The 10,408-nt window shown below is 36.0% G+C and overlaps 1 long non-coding RNA gene across 1 annotated transcript; it reads left to right on the forward strand.

Moving 5' to 3' along the window:
* The first annotated feature begins 6,476 nt into the window (after nucleotides 1-6,476).
* On the forward strand, nucleotides 6,477-8,988 carry LOC309483503. Its single transcript, XR_014200576.1, has 2 exons — nucleotides 6,477-7,183; nucleotides 8,192-8,988. It is a non-coding gene; the product is annotated as an uncharacterized lncRNA (long non-coding RNA).
* Nucleotides 8,989-10,408: the final 1,420 nt, after the last annotated feature.

Consider the following 10,408-nt stretch of genomic DNA (forward strand, 5'->3'; position numbering starts at 1 on the left):
GCAAAGCCCCAGTCAGCCAGAGAAAGAGCAGCCGTGTGAACATGCTGGAGGAGAGAGGAGAACTGAGTGCTTTGTCTCTTACTATCTATATATATGAGCGTGTGCTGAAGTGAAACAGAGTGGGAGACAAGACTGGGAAGGGCTTAAAACAGTTACATGAAAACTCCTGTTTAACAGTACAGTATTGCTACAAGGGTCATTCGCTTTCAGTTGCATAACATTTCAGGCCAAAAGTGTTAATTTATTTTCTTTGCTATTTTCCCTTCAAGTATGAAGAGCATAGGCCCTATTTTAAAATTCTTTATAGATGACTTAAGGTTAAAATAATGTCCATTGGTTTAGTTTTTATGTTCTTTATTGTTATAGTCTTAAGAGCTTTTGTAGCAAGCAACCACTAAAAGAATATGAAGCTATGAGTTTCGCATACAGACAAATCCAGACATGCTCTAGACATTTATCGGCAGTTTCAATTTGACATGTTTCGCTTGATTTAAATGAGCTTTCAGACTTTTATGGACTGAACGTTACTGTTTTAACACAAACATTAGATTCACCCATTGGAATGAAAACAAATGATTCTGGGAAGGTAAGATAGCTTACTCGGGTGGCTTATGTATTACTTTGTAAGGATTGTTTTCACAATCTCACAAAAGATAAACACTTCTAATTTTCCTTTATATTCTATTTTTAAAAGGATTTGGTTACGTTTTAAATGTAAGAAGATTTTTTCTTATTCCCGTTTTATCATCGCCACTTTCCCAAATACAACTGTGTTCAAATGTGGATGCAATCTAGCCTATTTGTTTTTCAAGTTTCATAGCTGTGAGCAGTTACACGGTGAACCTGTTAGCCAAATCATGATGCATCCGAGGAATTATTACGGAATAAGTTCTGACAAGTATCTGGAAGTCACCACTTTCCCTTGCCAACCACGACTTCAGGTGGTGATCGATTAGGCCTACATTTAAATACGGCAAACAACCAAAACTGTCATTCTGACTGAACAGGTTTCATATGTTGAGTACACTTTGTTCTTTAGCCCCAAGGACAGGATTCTGTTATGCAAGTTATAAAAACAATGTTCAAATGTGCTAATCAAAAATAATCAGGTGAATTCAAATTCTGAAGTGTCTACCATTTCTAAAAACATGTCTGTGTTGGCTTGTCAAGGAAGAATCTTTCCACAAGATGGCGCTAAATACTACAATTTAATGCAGAAACAGCTAAAACACCCTCTGTAGTTTCCTCAAGCTCCCCCAAATGTTTTAATCAGACAACAATATAAGAAAATAGGATATATAAGAAAATGTTTAATGTCTTTGCTTTGTTCATTATTATTAACAAATGGACAGGATTGCTTTCAATGAATCGTTCGCACGTTATCAAAACGGTCTGAATCGATTCGTGAATGATTCACTTTTGCGAGTCAATTGCATCAATGAATCAGTGACCGGTTATCAAAATAATCTGAATCGATTCGGGAATGATTTATTCTTACGAGTCGATTGCTTTAAATTAATTGGGTTCACGGGTAATCAAGGTTCGGACAAAAAATTACCCAAAAAGAACATACAACAACTGCAAGCACGTCCAGTAAGTTACTGCAGGTAAAACATTTCCCAGCCAGAAGAAAATTAAAAAACTAACAGTAAATGGCGTGCTATTGAAGCAGGTAATCATTCAGTGCACACACAGCATCAGTAATGTTGTTTATTTTTCGGGTTTTAATTTTATTGGTGATGTTTAAAACACGAATTTGGTCAAATTACATCTGGTTATTTTTAATATTCCATATTTTTACAATTATGAAGTTGTGTGTTGCAGTAACTAGCTGCTAGCTGTTATACTTGTTTTTGACTTTAGCTAATATTATTTTTTCTCTGTAGCTTGCACCATCACTGTCCAAGTGGCAATTGTTCTGTTTTCAGAAGTAGCACGGCTTTGAAGTACTTAATCTGTATGAATAATAATGCTTTTGCATGAATACAATACTTTGACATAGTAAACCAGTTGTTGTCAACAAGGCATAACTTAAACTAAACTCATTGCAGGGCCAATAAACTGTCAGATTTGGCTGTCAAAGTTCGAATGCTGGCTCCTCATTTACAGACTATCAATCTTCCTGTTTTATATCATATAATAAGGGATGTGTAGGGCTGGCTGTTAAGCAGTCAATGTATTTATAACATCTCTCAAAATGGGCCTGTAACGTTACTATTAAAGATAAACATGTATTTAATGATGTGGAAGTATCCTCATACATCTTTTACCATATACAAAAAGACAGAAGTATAAGCATATGATGTCCTAGTGTCACCGCCAGTGTTGGGGAAAGTAACTTTTAAAAGCAATTTGTTACAATATGTTTTACTCCCTTAAAAAGTAGTCTAACTAACAAGTGGTGCTCACTGTAATGGAGCCAAATATCACCTAGCTCCCCCTCTCTGGACATCATCTTAATGGGTGGAGCTTGACCTAATTAGGTTTAGATCCTGCGTCCGAATTTGCCTACTTATACTATGCCCTAAAACAAAGTATGTACTCTTTTTGTGAAGAAAAAGTACTACTTTTGTTTTGAGTGTGCAGTAGAAGAGTAGACAAGCTTTGGGACATACTATCACGTCATAAAATTGCGTCTTTAAAGGGCCCCTATTATGCTATTTTAAAGTTTCCTAATGTTGTTTTGGAGTCTCCTACAACGTTTACATGCATCAAAGGTAAAAAAAAAAAAAAAAAAACTGTTTAATTTCCTTTCCTACTCTGCTCTGATTGGCCAGACAGCTCAGTCTGTTGTGATTGGCCTACCGTGTACAGCGCGTCGAAAACAAAAACGCCCATTACCAAAACAACGCCAGCCAGTGTTGCCAGATGTACGATAATTATCTTATTTGTACGATAATTTTGACCTCTGTACGATGTACGATCAATAATGGAAAAAATCCTATAATGGACGATAATTTCATACGATAATCCCCCCCCCCCCCCCGTTGGAGATTTCTTGACTGTCTGTCATTTTCATTATGTATTTTGTACAGGTTTGACTCGTGTACGATCATTTTCTTCCAAATACGATAATTTTGAGCTTCTGGTACGATACTTGAACATTTCCAATCTGGCAACACTGACGCCAGCTGTCCTGAGGCTTCCTACACTGTAAACTAAACACAGTAACGAACAATGACTTCGATTTGACCAGATCAATGCAAGCGCGAGTGCGATGATGAAACATTGGAAGAACTATTCATTCAACCCGAACCTCCATCGCAAGGACGACTCGACTGTTTCTCAGTATTACACTACACAGTACACTACTCAGTTTGAGGTACATTATGAGATGTTGCAACTGTAATTCCTCACCATCCGCATTAACAAGTGCATGTCCATCAACAAACCGATTATTTTACTTGTACTATTTTATTTACCGAGTATTTTTCTAATATATTGCGGTGAACATGTGGAAACTGTAACAGTGCATGTATGCAACATTAGATGAGCTCTAGAGTGAATGATCTGTTGTAACATAAACGTTGGTAAAACAAATATTTCCTCAAAGTAGTGAGAATGACAGACAAACTGCATTAATAGACACAGTTATAGGTAACCGTGGTCCACAACTGATTAGCAGAAGTATTTCAGTAAGACAGTGATAACGTGAATTAGCCAAGACCTACACAATATAGGCTAAAACTCAAAGTTTTTTGAACACCATCTTTCAAGCGGTTTGTGAATCCTGCATCGAACTCCGAGATTTGAGAAGCAGTAAAAGAAAGGGAACACAGCAAAAGTTTAGGATTATACTGCTGTGATATCGTGGTGAAGATGAATTTTAACCACTGATTCTTCACATGCTCGTCCTTGGGCAGTGAAAAAAAACTGGCTTTACCTTCACATTATAGAGCACTGCGCCATCTTCTTAACATGATGCTGTCCAGTATCCACAGGAATCAGCTGCAGGTTTGAGGTTCAAGTCTTCCCTGGTGTCTGCGCGCGCAGTAAGTGGGCGGGCAATATGCTAATGTTTCGTCTTGACGTCACAACGAAACGGCTTATGATTCGTTTGAAAAACAATTAATTTAATTGACTCCGAGTCGACTCTTACTATTGAAAGACAATGGGTCTCATTCATGAAACATTCGTAAATATATGAGTAAATATGCGAGTGATTTGCGCGTAAAGAGACATTCCCGAAAATTCTTCTCCTGATTCACAAATACTTCGTAAACGTCAGATTTGATAGTGAAATGTGTGTGTGGGTTAATGAATTCCAATCAGTCATAAATGGGACACGCGTGCACGTTCATTCTCTCAATTACCATAAATCCCGCCCATTAAAACCGACTGACAACTATATATGGGCATTATATAATGACACGAAACGAAGGATTTCATATGTCTTCTCAAAAACGAATGAAGAAGATAAATTTCTCAGATGCAGAAGTTTTATTATCAGAAGTTCATTCAAAACGCCACATTTTATTTTCAAGCGTACATAGTGGCGTATCAGGTCCTAAAAAAAATTATTTTTTAGGTAATAATGCTTTTACCTAAATGCTTTAGGTAAAAATGCTTGGCAGATGCAGTTAATGGAGTTTCATCTGTTAATCGAACAGTCCCAGAAGTGAAAAGAAAATGGTTCGACATGAAGCTTGACTGCAACACTTGTGACTTGCGGACTTAAAAATGAATAAACAGCTTGAATATAAAAAAATTAAAAAAGACTTGCGGACTTGTGTTCCGTTTGCAGATGCCATTACTGGCTCTCGTAATAAAAGTAAAAAGAAAACGTATGTAATTACTATATATAATATTTTTTCAAAATGCTGTGTAAATATGTACCCGATTAAGGTGAATTAAAATGCAGCCTTATTAATGAGCAAAACGTTCGGATGTTAAACGCACTATTTACGCGTGGCTGGGAGCAGGTGTAGATTTCTTTCGTACCAACTAACATTTGGAAAATACGAACATTTTAATGAATCCGAAAATTTACGCCAGAACCACTTTACACACGATTTACACAAAAATTCGTTCTGCTCGTGTTTCATGAATGAGACCCAATAACTTTATATACGGTGCACTTTCAGATTTAAAACTTTGCAGGATGTCATTCACTTAGAGCTATGTTATACACACTACATGAAAGGTCATTTTCAAAAATCCATAATAGGGGCCCTTTAACCGATGCTCTGTCGCATAGTCACGTGCATCCTGTCACCGTAAACTGGCCTGTCAATCATCCTCCACCACATTATTTTTATTTTATATATTTTTTTCTACCGTATTGGAGAGAAAAAAAGTAGCACGTTGATCTGACTGCCAGTTGTGGGTCTTTCATGTGGAGATCTTTCCTCATATTTTTGCATAATGATGGATTTAAAAGTTAGTGGACAAACTGATCTTTATAAAAGTTCACGTTGTTGAGACTGAATTATAACACGGATAAGATTAAATAAATATTTTATCAGGTTAAATGTTGATTATTAGTTACCCAAACCCCTTTATTTAACCTCTCTAGTCTCTACTTAACCGTAGGTTGCACACATCCGCCATGTTTGTAGTTTTTTAAACATTTTTTATTCGTGTTTGTAGTTCTGACCATAAACCTCCTCCAAATCGCAGTGGGTTGTGAGCAATATTAGCCGTTATTATACTCTTTTCAACTTACTATCCTTTGTTTAGGACATCTCTCATACTATTTGGATAGTATGCACATTGGGATGCAGGGAGAGGTAGGGTCTCAAATAATTTTTCATAGATGAATATAATAATAAACGACCTCTAATGTGGACAAAAAAGCATCATAATTGCTTTGACGTTATCTCCTCTTTCTGTGTGTTGATGTCCTCCTCCAGCAGCCCCCTGTAGTGTATGGGAACATATGGACAAGCTCAACAGCTGTGGGGTTCAGCCCTACAGGACCCTTGAGATTAATTATTGCTTGGTACCACCAATGTATCCCTTCCCATGGAAGTCGCCATGGAAACCCTTCTCGCCAGATTCAAAGTGCTTTTTTGCATTGCTTGATTAGCTGTGTTTTAGAACATGTTAGCTGTTATCTAGCTGGTCTGAGAAGGTCATTAGCAGGTCCAAGCTGATTTTTGGAACATGTTTGATGGTCATCAAGCTATTGGAGCAACTAAGGACCAGTTTAGACCAGCTAGAAACCAGCTACCAAACTTTAAAAAAATAAACTACTAGTTTAAGCTGAATTTTAGATCTGTAAACTGCTTTCACAAATCTATAACAGGAGTAGTTTGGAATACGTTGCATCAGCACAGCATGAGATATTTGTCTGAGACAGTGTTATTTTAATATTAGATATACAGCATATATAAATGTCTATAATTTAATTTCCGTGTTATTTTTTATTTTTTTATTTTTTTACTATTTATCAAATTAAACTAAATGGAATAGAAAAATCTTGTTTTGACAACTATAGTTGAAATAAAATAACTAGTTAACTAAGCTTTTTCAGTTAATGTTTATTATGTATGGTTTTAGTTAATAACCCCGGTCTGAGATGAAGCACTCCTGGGGCTCATCCTTCAGCTTCAGACAGCCTGATTAGGAAGATCCTGGTAACACCTTCTCATTTCTGTTCGGGGTGTGAGGAATGCATTGACACCTCTTGACACAGTCCTAACCAGGTGGAACGTTTCTATACTGCCATGGCAACACGCCCTACTTGGCTCATAACCAATCAGTGGCTTCTCCTGTCTCCTGTCAGTCAGACTGCTTACGTTTCAGGCCACATGCGGTTTGGCACACGCAGCACCTGCTGAGTTTTGTTGTGTTCTTACAGCTCCCTCAGTACAGTGTATTTGCACCAATTGATTTATTTCAGTGTAAATGTGCAAACCACACACTGACACAGAATATTTATGGTTCATTTGACAATAGTATTTAATTATTAATTTAATGAATAATAAATAAATATTCAATTAAAGTTTAATTTAATATATAATTGATTCATTTCTAGGTTGGCTTGAATACAAGAATAGTCTAGAATATATTTATGGATTAAAAATATGCATTTGGAGTGAATTTATTCCTTATAGTGTGATAGACTGATATGCCTTTTGAGATGAAAACTCTGCCCATTTCTGATGAACAATTCTTGCTAATTTAATGATGGCAAATGAGACAAGAGGTCGACCAATAGTGGATTTTTACCGATAACTAGGTTGGTCTGATAACTATGGAAGCTTGTTTCCGCCACTGAATAATAAATAAATAATAATAATTGCGACTTTTTATCTCACAATTCTGAGTTTTTTTCTCACAATTGCGATATATCAAGTCAGAATTGTGAAATTTTTTCTCAGAATTGCGAGATATGAAGTCAGAATTGTGAGAAATAAAGTCGCAATTCTGAAAAATAAAGTCGCAATTGCGAGATATAAAGTCAGAATTGCGAGATATAAAGTCAGAATTCTGAGAAATAAAGTCGCAATTGCGAGATATAAAGTCAGAATTGCGAGATATAAAGTCAGAATTCTGAGAAATAAAGTCGCAATTGTGAGATATAGCCTAAAGTCGCAATTCTGAGAAATAAAGTCGCAATTGCGACATATAAAGTCAGAATTCTGAGAAAAAAAGTCAGAATTGTGAGATATAAAGTCAGAATTGCGAGATATAAAGTCAGAATTGTGAGATATAAACTATTCTAAAAAAAAAAAAAAAAAGTCCCGTCTTTTTTTCCCCTTAGAATTGTTTATATCTCACTATTGTGAGTTTATATCTCACAATTCTGAGAAAAGATGTCAGAATTGCGAGATATAAACTCGCAATTGCGTGTTATAAAGTCAGAATTGCGTGATATAAAGTCGCAATTGTGAGAAAAAAGTCAAAAAGTCGTAGACTTTATAACACTCAATTCTGACTTTATAGGCCTATCTCGCAATTCTGACTTTATAACACGCAATTGCGACTATTTCACGCAATTCTGACTTTATATCTCGCAATTCTGACTTTATAACACGTAATTGCGACTTTATTTCACGCAATTCTGACTTTATATCTCGCAATTCTGACTTTATAACACGTAATTGCGACTTTATTTCACGCAATTCTGACTTTATATCTCGCAATTCTGAGAAATAAAGTCAGAATTGTGAGCTGTAAACTCGCAATTGTGAGATAAAAAGTCGCAATTATCTTTTAAAATGTTTTATTCTGTGGCGGAAACAAGCTTCCATAGATAACTGATTAATCAACAAATAGTTTTTAAACTGGATACTGAATGAAACCAAACATAACATGTAAAATAGTGCTGAACTTTATTACAAAAATTGCAAAACAGCACTGAACCATGAAAATGTACTGTCCTTTTAAAATATAAAAAATTATATATGAATTATACCTTGATCATTAATGTTAGTTCATAGTGCATTAATTAATATTAAGAAATACAGCTTTAAAATGTAAAAATGTATTAGTAAATGTTGAAATTAACAAACAATACTTTTATCAACCTTAGTTAATGTTACATATGGACTCTTACGTTACCATTTCATATAAATCCAAAAAGTCATGCTTAAAGATAGCCATCTTTAAATATCTACACAAAGGCCACAGCATTGAAATGTACCTATGTATAGTGTATGTGTTTTATGTTTCTGTCGGCTACATGAGCGAGGATACAATTTGCTTACTCTCGTCACTAGTCTCGTGTGTCAAAACAAACTCCACGAGGCGTCAGTGATAGTTTTTATTTCGTCTCTAGAGGCCGCTCTCGTACTGTATAATGACAACAGACTCTTCTCAGCCGTCCAGCAATGGACGCAACCTGGAAAAACTAAATAGAAATTTTGCTATGATATGAACACTCAGAATTCAGGGACGTTACATGAGGATCACTTTAATTGCACAAGTGGTTGTGTCTCAAGTACATCAGAGATTCGCCGGTCCTGAGCTTACAAACACCCACAGGGTTCTGCTCTCTCTTCACACTGCAAACTGACCCCCATTTACAATTAGCTACAGAAATGTGAAATAATGTACAGAGAGATTTACAGTTTTCCATATAAATGTGATTAGCTAGAGCAGAAAAGACAATTGAGTATCTAAGTTGTTTACCAGCAGCTTGTAATGATTTGTCCATCTGAGAGATTGTGTGTTTGTGAGGATGATGGAATTGAAAAATTCCAAAAACATTCAGATTTTCTTCTGTATAAATGTGCATTTCAAACCTTAAAATAGCCAGAGTCTGTCATTTGAAGTAGGTAAAATCGATTGTCCGTTCCTTTCTGATTGCATAAGTCCTTTTTCCAGTGGCAGTCTAGCACTGACGCACTAGCTTACACAAATTCAACATCCCTATGCAAAATTACTAGTCTGACCACAATTACACAGTCAAGAACCAAATGAGAGGTTTTCCTCTTCATTCACATTCACATTTTATCAAAGGTCTGCAGAAAAATAGAGACAGCAGATGAACAATGTTATGGCATACATAAAGAGTTCAAAAAAGCATGAAGGAAACATCAGCTCTAGGCAGTCACATGGTTTATGATGTCAACATAAAGTAAACGTGTCATAAATGAGAAATTTAATGTATGACGATCAAAGTACAGGAGCAATTTGGCTGGGTTTCTGTTATCCTTTGCATTAGGATCTATGGGATATGGGAAAGATGTCAGGATCGGTTTTGATGTAATCTAATATGAGCCCTGCTGATCAGATGACCTGACAGATACCTGACAGATGCTCTGTTAATTAGATTCACCTTCCGCTGGCACTGTCAGAAAAATCAGATCATAACACAGCCAGCTGACCAAACAAAACCAGTTCATCTGATTAAACCTGAAAAGATCACTCAACATAGCTCTGTTTGAGATACGAATGAATGTATGAGGTACAGAAAACCTTTGGCATCTGTGTGGCGATAATATGATAAGAATAGAACTTAAAATGTGAGGGGTAGTGAATAAAACCTTTGAGTCATTCACCTGTACTTTTTTAAAAAGCTAAGGACTGCCATAGGCTTTGTGCTTTATTACCTTTGGAAATGGAGATTTACAGTTGTTATTTTTTAGGTTTTTTTTCTGACAAGATTCCAGAAGCGAGGAATGTCCGGTCGAGTTGCGTTTCCAGGGAAGTGTTTTTTTAAATCAAGCGTTTTAAAAGCAAAAACTCTCCTCGATGTCTTTCTCTACAAAAAAGCACTTTACAATAAAATGTACAAAAAAATATAACACTGTTTATAATCAAGTCTTCGTAACAGAACAGGTTGACCTGTACCCATAGAATTGTGCAAACACATTTATTTAGCTACTAACTGTAAAACAAGGTGTTTTATACTGGCAAGACATACCCTTTGGTCGTTTAACGCAATACCGTACTGCACACTGCCAGTGAATCCTGATACCAGTGGATTATTTCAAGCTTATATGTAGGGGAATCTCAT

Source organism: Leuciscus leuciscus (assembly GCF_965113295.1).
Source record: "Leuciscus leuciscus genome assembly, chromosome: 20".
Lineage (NCBI taxonomy): Eukaryota > Metazoa > Chordata > Actinopteri > Cypriniformes > Leuciscidae > Leuciscus > Leuciscus leuciscus.